This window comes from Cupressus sempervirens, chromosome 10 (assembly GCF_028749045.1).
Source record: "Cupressus sempervirens isolate cs-2001-9-10 chromosome 10, ASM2874904v1, whole genome shotgun sequence".
Taxonomy (NCBI): domain Eukaryota; kingdom Viridiplantae; phylum Streptophyta; class Pinopsida; order Cupressales; family Cupressaceae; genus Cupressus; species Cupressus sempervirens.
Window position 1 is genome coordinate 710,043,954 of NC_143127.1, and position 12,363 is coordinate 710,056,316.

The following is a 12,363-nucleotide window of genomic DNA, read 5'->3' on the forward strand; positions in this document are numbered from 1 at the left end:
TTGCTATGCCATCTTCATTCTTGGACAAGTCTTCTAACTGACTAGACAACTCTCTTCCAGATGGGTAGAATCTGACTCCAAAAAAATCTATAGAATGCCTTACTCATCCTGTCATTATCTCGATCAACCAAACTAGCTTCAAAGTGAGAAGACACCTGCTTAGCTCGATCAACTAAACTAGCTTCAAACTAAGAAGATATCTCAAAAAACCTCCTCTCCACCACATCACAGAGATCCACAATCATCCAAGGATCCAATCCTCTTGGAACCATCTCCCAAGATCTTCACAAACCCTCTACAAAAAATCCTTTTCACACTCTTTGTGATAAACCAAAATCATCTGCAAGTCAGATTGCAACCTGCAACCTCGTAGGAACAATCAGGAACCAAATCAGAAGTCTAGGAACACAAATCTACAATCCACAAACTCCTTGTGATCATGCCTCAATAAGATCAATCTTCCATCTTCACATCCCTCAATTCATCTATAAGATCTCTACAATTGCAAGTCAAAATCATGATTTTCCACCTCACAACCAAGAGATCTAGGACTCCAAAAAGAAAAAACCACCACCATATCAAGATATTCTTGGATCAACTTATCTCAATCCAAGTCTTGGTGCAAACTACCTCAACTTTAGTGATCTATCTACACACTTAGGAAAAGCCTTCACTTTGATACCACCTAACATAAGGAGGGTAAGATAGAACTAGGGCCAAAGGTACACCTAGTAATCCAAACCATCTTGTAGAGTAAACACAATGGAAGAAAACACACAAAGAGAACAACACCACATAGAGAGAATGAAACACTTTTATTGATTCATCAAATATTCAAGATCCATGGTCCAACTTCAAATTCACACTTCCAGACACATGCAGCTAAATTTTGAAATCCTCTAAGTTCTACAAGATCCCTCAAGATCCAACTCAAATCCTATCCCAGCTAGCCTAGATCAATAACATAGTAGCAATTTGGTATAAACCTCCAAGATCTCAACTTGTGCTTGCAAGCCACCAAGCAACCTCCTTGTTTTTAAACCGCAACCACTAACTCCTCAATCTAAACTCACAACTCTACCAGAATCTTGCTCTAAACTACCTCACATTTGGCACTCTATCCACAGACTCAAGAAAACACGCCCTTCAGCTACTATCTAGACTCACTCCCCCGAAATGGATGAATCACTCCATGAATGGATGAATTAAGAATCTACAAACCCCTTACTTATACCTAACTAAGCCACAAGTTGGCCTAGCAATTACAAAATTAAATAAACCCCATGCATTAAATGCATGTTTAAGCCATAAGTCGGCTCACAAAAAACATTAAATACAAAATGTTAACCCTTGTGTTAACCTACAATTAACATGGGCTAACTATATGAAAATACTTAGGACAAGCCCCAAGTTTACAACCAATATTAAATGCACATAGGAGAGATAACCGAGACCACACATAGGTCCACACACATTCCTAGACCAATCCACATTGCGATCGCACACTACATGCATTAAATGCACCAAGAACTCTAGTCGGTACCAATATACTATTGAGTTTCAGCAAACCCCCCAAGCATCATCGAGCTCCCACAAGCATTACCGAGAAACCAATATATGGAAAGAACAACTAACGATGCTGAGCTCCAAGACCATGTCGAGCTCCCTTCAAAGACCGAGCTACCCGACCAACACTAAACTCAATAGCGACTGAGCACCACTCCTTTGACAGAGTACCAGTCTAAGCACCCTCTAAAGAAACTACCAAGCCTCCTCCCAAGAACTCCAAAGTAGCCATCAAGAAAACCCAAGATGCTCTTGCATCAAATAAGGTGTATCCACATAGCTACAAATATTAAATTCATGATACAATGTAATAAATGTCTAAAGCATTTAAAGAACTTTTCAAAAACTTTGAAAATACCATGTATGCACCTTGATAAAAAAATTGTCACCGTTTTTTCATTTTTATGCCAACTATGCATCTAGACAAATGAAATGGCCTTTTTTTCCCTTTTTAAATATTTTTTCTCTTTTATTTTTGTCACTTTCTCTTATTTAGATATAATTTCTCCTATTCTCTTTATTCTTGTTAAAATTTCTATGATTCTTTGTACACATGCTTCAATGGTCTCATCTTCTTATATTCTAGCATTCCCCAACCTAGCTTTCCAATTTTGCAACTTTTCCTTGTTTTTTTATTCATCTCTTTCATTTTTTCCCCCTAAATTAACCCAATTCTCATGAGAAGAATCAAGTTCTTTTACCCCTACAAAGTTTTCTTCAGATAATGTACTAGTAAGTGCTTCCACTATAATCATGTTGTACTAAAATAGCTTCTTCTTCTCATCTATTCAAGAAGATAGATCAGTCTCTATCAAATTTGTTCTCATCTTTTTCTTCCAACTATCGTAATTATCTCCATCAAATTTAGGACTCTCCTTCTTGTAAACCATTGTAGATCTCCTCAAGTTGCTAGGATTCCTTCCCAAAGAGGATATGCTCTAGTGCCACTTTTTAAGAGTTAAATTCAACACACCATCATTGAGGAGAAGGAGGCTAATTCACTTGTGAGAAAATATAATCAATTCCAGACTTAGAAAATTGATTGCCCATAATTAAAATAATCATGCACAACAATAAGAAACCATCATTCATAAAATATTGATTTTTATTTTTGAGGGAAACCTTGATGAGAAGGAAAACCCCTAGTAGAGATGATGCCCATGAAATAATGTACTAATATATAAGTTCTTTATGAAAGGATGCAACCCTATTAGAGTCAAATACTATGCATTTAGTACAATAGTCCCTCTTAAGACAATCCCTATTAGGAGACCTTGAACCCTTGTTAGAAGGTTCTAATGTTATTAAAGGTTGATGAGGAAAAAAGACACTCATCTCACATACACTATTCAGAGGACTAAAGGTTAAAACACTATTACAAATGCATTAAAAATCCAGCAATATAATTTGATTGATCTATAAATTACTTGCTAAAGTAGTTCTTTTGAAGTCCACTAGGAATGAAAAATTTCATTCACGCCTCTTCACAAGAATCCAAAAAAATTCTATACTCTATTATGAGAATGTAACATCAAGGCTTACATCTATATTTATCATTCCAATTCATACAATGAGGAAAATAAATTATCTTTATATCCATCATAAATAATTAATTAGGTCAACTTATTAAGACTTCCCAAATGTACATTGATTTATATAGGACCATGCTAAGACATACACACCTTTACAAGAATCTATAGAAAAATTGTAGTTCATGTTCCACATGCTACAATACGAAATTCACTCTTTCCACTTACACTTGAAATACTACGTTGGTACAGTTGGTTGTTAGTAAAATACACCACACATTACACACCAATGTTGTTTCTAGAATAAGCCAAATGACACAAATATAAACATACATAGAAAGGGAGTCTTGAATCACCTTCCATGCTTACCAACTTTAATTCCTACTCACCATCAAGATATAGAAAAAAATACTTCAACTGTCTCTGCCACCTTTTTTTGCATACTGGTTTGCTACCAATCTTCATAAAAAAATTGCAACTCATTTAGAATATCACATAAAAGACATCAAACATACACATGATGTCTACATTTATTATTCTACACAAATGTAAAGTTCATATATCCAAATTTTTTAAATAGTTTGCACTCAATTGATCAATGACATGCAATATATAGAACTCAAGTTTGTCATAAACCAAAGAACATATGTTGTCATCATTAAATTCTTTTGCCAGTAAATTACATCTTTGGAACACTAGGATTGGAAAAATATCTCCTATTTCCAACATAATGATAAATGGTTCTATGTACAAGTTAAGATTTAGGAATACTCATCCAAGGAGGTCCACTTGGTAAGAATTCCACCCATATGGGTAAGTATTTTTTTTTCTAGTTAGCAATTAGTTTTAGAATTTAGAAGCTAACTATTCTTCTGGCTACTGGAACTATGTTTTACGAATATTCTTGCAACCATTGGAACTATGGTTTTTTTTAATAATTTTTTTGTTATATTAGATTAGTAATGTAAAAATATAACTACAAAATTTTTCTTTTTAGTTCTGGTTGTAAAGTATCCAAAACACTATATTCTACCCCAACAGAAAAGATTACATATGAAAATTATTTTTATGAATAATCACATTTTGCAACCAAAATTTCAAAAATAAATTGACTAGATTAATGTTCAATAATATTTTGATTGTATCATATTAATAATTAAAAAATATATATTTACAACATTCTATTGTGAAAGTACCCCCAAAAAAACCATACCCAACTAGTTTCATACATATATTTTGCAAATTCTAATTGTACCCATCTTTCCCTAATACAAAAGATTACATATGAACAAAATGCCAAAAATCTTATACATATGCACACTCTCTAGCCAAAGTTTTAAATATTAATTGGATTGATGAATAAAATTATAAAATCCCTCCTATGAGATTCTATTGATTGAGGCATGACCCCTTTCAATAACAACATTACAACCCTATTTATTTTCTTTGTGCAATCCTTTCATATATATGTCCACAACCACTTACATGACCATGTCCACAACCTCCTCCAATGGCTCAAAATATGATGGTGTATTGTCCTTCAAGCCATCTCATGGGATTCAATGTCCTCCTAAACATTGACTAATTTTAGGAAAAATATCTCTACGTTCAACTATCTCCTAGGTATCTCAATGACTAGCTCCAAGTCTCGATCATTCAAAAAGTTAACCAATAGAACCAAATCTTTTTTATTTCCATTTTATTGTTGATTCTATCCCGCAATCCTCTATGTGATAGAAAATGTTGCAGAGCATGTGGACCTCCAAGGAAGCCAAGCCAATCCCCATGCACTGTAACAAAACCACATCTCATTACTGCACATTGTAGAATATTGTCCAAACCTACTTGGTATTTAGGATAAACACACCACTCCTTAATATATTTTACCTCATTCATCAAAGAAAAGTATTGTTTCCACGCACTAAACAATGCAACAATGCCTTCATTTGTGTGCCACCAAAAATTCAAAAGTACATACTCCAAATCCAAGAGAGCCTTGATCATATGTAGAAAGAAGGGATATTTTGAGATGAAATCATAACTCAATCATTCCTCTTACACATTCCATTTGAAGGCTATCTATTTGTGATTGGAGCTTTAACTTTTCTTCCATGGTACATCATATTCCTTCCAACCTCACAACATCTTTTTATTTTTTCAATGTCTAAGAATGTGGCATTGTGTATGAATATAAAGGAATGTATATTACTAGCATTAATGTGCATTGAATGCTCAATAAATTTGGGATGTACCTAAAAAGTATCAAAAGGCATATATATCTACAACTTCACCCAAAATAAAAGCCTCCAAAATTAGCAACAATATATCCTTTGCTCTAAGCATCACATCAAAGCATTTCAAATTTGATGTGGATGTCATCTCTAGTCCTCAATTCATTTTTCATCCACTTTAATAAGACAACTCATCTACTAATGAAATTGGTTCACCTTCTATATCACTACCCCATTATTTTCCAACTTAGAAAATGAGTCGATAAGAGTATGTCCCTCTTGATAAATATGTGAGACTTTGAGAATGTAGAAGTAATCTATTTTTTCCTAATAATGCCAAGTACATTTTGAAAATTCCAAGCCTTATTTTAGCCTTGGAAATAGCGGCTTTGAAGACAAAATGTGTCCCCTCCCAAATATATTTTCTCAACATACAACCTTTACATCAACTCTGCATGAACCTCAACATCATTATTGGGATCATATTTAGTTTTAGTAGCCAACTATTCTTGTAGCCATTAAAATTCTATCATTTGAATATAATGATGCAAAACTTTTCTACATCTAATTTAAGATTTTAGAGGAGTCATCCAAGTGGGACCATTTACTATGAATTCCACTAATTTTTTGTAGTTAATTTTATGTCTAGTAATAGTTTTAGTTTTTGTAGTTGTCTATACCTGTAACCATTGTGACTTTCTTCTATTGACTATTCTTGCAACCTTTGTGACTCTATTCTTTGACTATTCTTGTAGCCATTAAAACTTTCTTCTGTGAATATTCCTATAATGATTAACACTCCATTCTATGACTATTCTTGCAACCATTGGAATAGGTGGGGATTTACCTTGTTCAAGAAGAAAAACCAACTCGAGGATGTATGGACAAATAACTTCATTTCAATATTGATGAGCTCATTAGGGTATTACTATGACATAAGTTTATATGCTAAATAAACCCTCAATACATAACACAATGTAGACACACAATATATAATTTAAAAACTTATGGTAATCATGTGCACCCTTATGCTATGATTTCAAAAAACAATCCCATCCAAAGCTTGTGATCCCATCTAGACCAAGATAGTTGGGATCACCTTAAGAAAATCTTATAAGTCCTTAGAATAGTTGGGTGGGAGTATTACAATGTGGAAGGTGGGTTATTTCTCTTGTTGCTATTGATTATGAACTCTAAACTATGTTCTTATGACTTACAACTAACTAGAACTTATTGATAACTAGCTAAGAATTATGGACAACGATTTCAAATACATTGGATGCCTGATCCTAGTGGATAACTTATTCATTTATATAGGATCATTAATTCAAAAACTTAGTTGGGATAGACCAATGACTATTGACAAAACCAAAGTATGGGTGGTGGAAAGTGAACTTTGACGGGGCTTCAAATGGAAATCCTAGTTCATAAGTTACAAGATTTATTATTTGAGATTCAATAGGTAACACTATAGCTTTACATGGTAATAGAATTGAAGATGGAACTAACAATGTGGTAGAAGCCAATGAAATAATGGTGACACTTAAAGTGAAAATAAGCTTAGGGGAATCAAAATTGTATCTTGAAGGCTATTCCCAAATAATTATTCATACAATTATTAAAGTTGCATTTAAGCTTGGAATTCACAAGACTATGTAGATCTTAGTGGTGCTCAATCATCTTTTTTAGGATGACTATAGAATTTCTCACGTGAAATAAAGATGACACCATATTTAATTGATCTCACAAGCCTTTGCAACTAAAGGAGAAATTCAAATTGAAGGCTTTAGAAAATTGGAATGAAACCAATTTATTTTTTCAAAACAAAAGGTCGAAGCCTATAAAATGTATATTAATAAGAGAGAGTTTTAACATATATGCTAAATCCAAAAGTAGAAGGAAAAATCTAAGAATAGAATATAGAACTTATAGAGACTAATTTACCTAGAGATGCGAAAAACTAAAAGCCTATAGAAGGTTGCACAATACTTCCATGCTTAACTATAAAATAGTTAATCATTAAAAAATTATAATAAAAAGGAAATTTATAAAAGGTGACATGCAAGATATAAGCACTAAATGAGTTCAATTAATTAGTAATGTTGGGATGGTTGAATGATAGAAACTTTCACAAGAGGACATGATGGTTATTGTAGTAGATGCCCCCAAAATTTGGTAAACCTCTCCAAAGTTTCTCATAATTATTAATGTAGGTAAAGTGGTCTATTATATGCTTTAAATAGGGAAATGTCATTCACCTTAAGAGTAGGAAATAGAAAATTTCATTTATTCAACCGAAAATGAAGAGGAGTTTAAAATGCATGGTCCTATTTATTGATAACAAGGTGGTGGACTCTTTGCCACTAATTCTAGGATGTATGTTTAACTAGATTGAAAATAGGAATATGATAGAGAAGGGTTTGTAATCCATAGTCATGATATGGGGTCTAAGATTTGGAAAACTAGTGAAGATCATTTATATGATAATTTAGGTCATAATTCTTGCTAAATTCCTTAAAGGTTCGGATTCCATTCTTGGAAGAACTATTCCTGAACATGGCATGAATTTTAGTGACAACCCAACAAATGTTGAGATGGTCAACGATGACAAATTATTTATACCTTTTATCTAGAGGTTTGATGAGAAGAAGCATATAGAGCACTTTACAGAAGTCTTTAGGGGTAGACAACACTTAAATTTGTTTAGCTATAAGGGCTCATTTGGTTGTTGGGATTAGTGATGCCAGAATTGTCTGAATTGAGAAGTTGAATAATTATAAAATTTCAAATTTAGATGACCATTTTTAGAATGGCTGGGACCATTTGGGTCACCTATAATTTATAATAAGAAGAAATATTTTTTCATTTGGTCACATATTTTTGGAATTAGAATACCACCTAAATAAACATATTTTTTAATTTGTTAACATGAATGAATATTTACAATATGATTGGAGAAGGTATAGATTTTCTTGATATAACTATGGGTTTAGTTGTACAAGATAAAAATGGATTGAAATATTAACAAAGCTCTTATGAGTATCTCCACATTTTACTTGATTCCTAAGATTAAGCATTGCTTTGGAGACATTTTGGTTTTGAAATATTTAGCAATATTAATCTCTTTTGAATGCTCCAAGAGTCCAAAATTTTAAATTTAAGTACAAAACAATAGATTTTTACAATTTTAGAGGTATTTACATCCTAATTCTAGAGCTCTACTATTTCTTTGTATTGAACAAAGTTGTCATTGATTATGGTAAAAATTATATCGGTTACCAACAAAGATCTGATAGGAGAAAACAAGGAGCTACAAAAAATTTTCTCAGATGTTCAACATAATTAGTAACCTTAGTTATCAAAACTCCATATTTGTTATTTAAAAAAAAAATGCATATTTAGATATTGAGCTCATATTGAATCATCTAGGACCTCTGACCTACACTATCCAAGTTTATGATAGCAAAATGTCAACCTGTGCATTTTCATGCTCCCTTTCCAAACAAATGAAAATAAAGTAGCCTACCTTATCATTTTGGGAAAAATTTCATGTCACTAAAGAAACTCTCACCATACACAATCAAATTCATTATTGAAAAATCACATAGTTCATGCATTATAATTCACATTTTATTTAATTTTAGCACTTGAATTCAATATAAATAAATGTATGTAGAAATAATATCATGACAAATTAGAAGGAAAAAATTCAAAAATTGAAACCAAAAAGATTTGGGACTTCAAAATAATTTACATTTATCTTATCCCCTAATGCTCATTTTAGTGGAATTGGAATTAGAATGAGAATTTGATCAATTCCACCTATTTCGATGGAAGATTGAATTCCAATTTTGGGGGTAAATGGGGATACCAAATTCTAAATTATCTAAATTCTACTTCTAATTTTGTACATCCAAACATTGGATAAAAAATCATCTAGAATTACTAATGCCAATTCTTTTCTAATTCCGACAACTGAACAAGCCCCAAGGGAATTGGAGTGGTATGCTAGGATTGTAACAACCCCTCCCTAAGAAGATTCTAAACAAGGTTGAATTAAATTGATGCAAGGAAGTTGATCCCTCCCTAAGAAGATGCTTGCCAAGGCTAGAGGCAAGGCAATGCAAGAGAGTTGATGGTACATGAGATAAAAAGTCACAACTCTAGTGCGCTCTAACTTTTTTGATATCTTTTTTTGTTTAGGGTTTTTATTTTTAGTATAATTATGCCATTAAAATTATAATGACCATGATTTAGGAGGGTGATGGTTATAAATTCTCAATTATTTTAGTTGATAATATATTGCAAACTTTGTAATTATTGTGGAAAAGGTTGTTCAGAGTTAGGGTTATAATCTACAAATCTAGATTTGAATTGTTTTTAGTAGACAGGGGTTGTACAATGGTTGTATGGTCCACCAGAATCTATTCTTCTATTTATATGAATATTGTTGAATGCAAACCCTTTTGATTTTTATTACCATGCAAATATCTCTAATTTGTATTCATCTCCAAAACACTAAAAATTACAACTTATAATTACTTACTCTAAAATTACCATCCCTCTCCCTTTTATTGATGTTTTATATGACTATGCAACCAATGTATTACATCTTCACAATGGTTAGTGGGGTAAATATTTTCCATCTGCGAGCCTACAAGAAAAAATGAAATATTATGGCAATGCCTTCTTGTGGCCTTACAAATTATTTTGTGGGACCTAGTTTTTTCATGTGGGAAAGTGAGTATGTTTCATGTGGCATGCATTTGATGTGTAAACACTCTAGTATTGTTGAATGTAATAATTTAATAGGTTTAACCTATAGCTAAGGTGGATTAGTTACAAAGATTTAATAAAAAAAGTAACTCATGATGATTTAGTTGTGAAAATTTTGAAGACACTTCTTTAAGCTTGCAATTGTGCAAGATGGTGACACATGTATGGTGATTCTGCTCTAAGTCTTATCTCCTTGATTAATCTTCTCTAACTTACTCCAATAACTCAAAAATATATCATCTTAATGACATATTGAATATTTTTTTTGAATATGAAAACAAATCTAATCGCATAGTAAAAATAAAGTTTCCATATAATGGGAGAAACACAAATACATAGAAGAGAGTTATAGATCTTCAAGAAATGTTTGAGATGTTATAGTGAGGACTACTCTCTTTTCATTTATTTCCCTTCTATTGGCATTAGACGATATCAAAGATGTTTCAATTTGGTCCCATTAAGTCAAAACCAAAATCCATTTAATTTTATGTTACATAATGGTAGGACTAATACCAAAGATAAATGGTTTATTGGATATTTCATAGAATTATGGTTACGGACAATAATTCTTTTTTCTATCAATGAACATGAGTGGACTGATGAGTGTCATATGTGTAGGAATCCTAACACTCCATTAGAAGATCTTGTAAATACTCCTTGTCAACTAAGGTTATTAGAACATACCAAAGAGCCCTAGTGACAATTAATATAAGTAATTTTACTAGAGCCTTTTGTATCAGTGCTACTAATACTAAGATTGATTTTGATAGGGAACATAGTAATGATGAGGGCCAAAAATGGGTTTTAATGCAAAATACTATACCATGTAACATTCCATTCAACACTAAATCCAATTAAGAGTATTTTAAGGTGAAAGCCATACCTTTACTTAAATAAAATAAAATCAATTTGTCAAATCCTTGTTGTAGTCAAAATGTTCAACAATAGAATTAGAGGAAAAATAATATATTATTTTATATCACCACAGGGAAAATAAAAGAAAAATAATATTTAAAAATTATAAATGCTAATTTATATTGACTATAGGGTTTTAATTTTTTGAGATTTGTTAGTTAATTACTATTCTCCCTAACATGGCTAATCATAGCTTGCTACTTAATTCCTATTATTTGGGGTCCTTTGATTAGTATTTGTCGACAACATTAAAATTTGTGAAATTAAGAATCATGTCGCAATCATGCTACATGCTCAAAATCATATAGAAAACTATTTGCAAGGCACTCAAAATGTTTGAAAAGTTCCATATAAACCCAATAGATGTATTTTTACACATGACAATAAACTCATTAGCCTAACATGGTTTATTAATATTTTCTACTTAATTCGTAATATTTGGGGTCCTCTAATTAGTATTTGACAACATTACATTATTGATAATAGATTTCCACAATCCATGATATTCTACTTATGCTTCTAGGTAAGATTGTGTGTAAAGTTTTTAGCATCAATGTCTCGGATCACACTCAATGATCTAGGATGCTAGATCATTGAGTGTGATCCAAGACATTGATGCTAAAAACTTTACACACAATCTTACCTAGAAGCATAAATAGAACATTACATTAAAATTTGTGAAATTAAGAATGTTGTTACAATCATGCTACATGCTCAAAATCATACAAAATATTATTTGCAAGGTATTTGAAATGTTTGAAAAGTTCATTACAAACCCAATACATGCATTTTTTATGTTATTTTTTGGCAATACATCAATATTGGGTTGATTTAGTTCCTTTATGGAAGATATGGTGAATATTAAAGGCTTAATCAAGGTACCATCTTACTATAACAAACTTATATAATGATTAGAATTATATAGCGTATCTTTTTAAATTAATATCAATCCACTTACAATGAGTTGGAGATGTAGTTTATGAATTAAATGATATTATCATATTTTATTTTGATAGGTGGTTTATCTTTCTTGTTCCAATTGATAAGGAATTTTGAATTATGTTCTTGGGTATATTTCAAATTTATATGTTGTTATTTTGATATTACATGCATATTGACAATAATTCTGCATATTAAGAATTTAAACTATTTATTAAAATGTTGCATGTTAAGGTTCTTTGATGTTTAAATGACATGCTTTATCCACGTTTTCACCTGAATATAAATCTATCTATGCAAACTTTCCTATATATTTATATTTTTCCCTACATTTATATAGTCATCCCCTTGTTGTCCCTATCTCAGAAACTTGGGCAACACTATTTTATTGTTGTCTACTCTTGAGA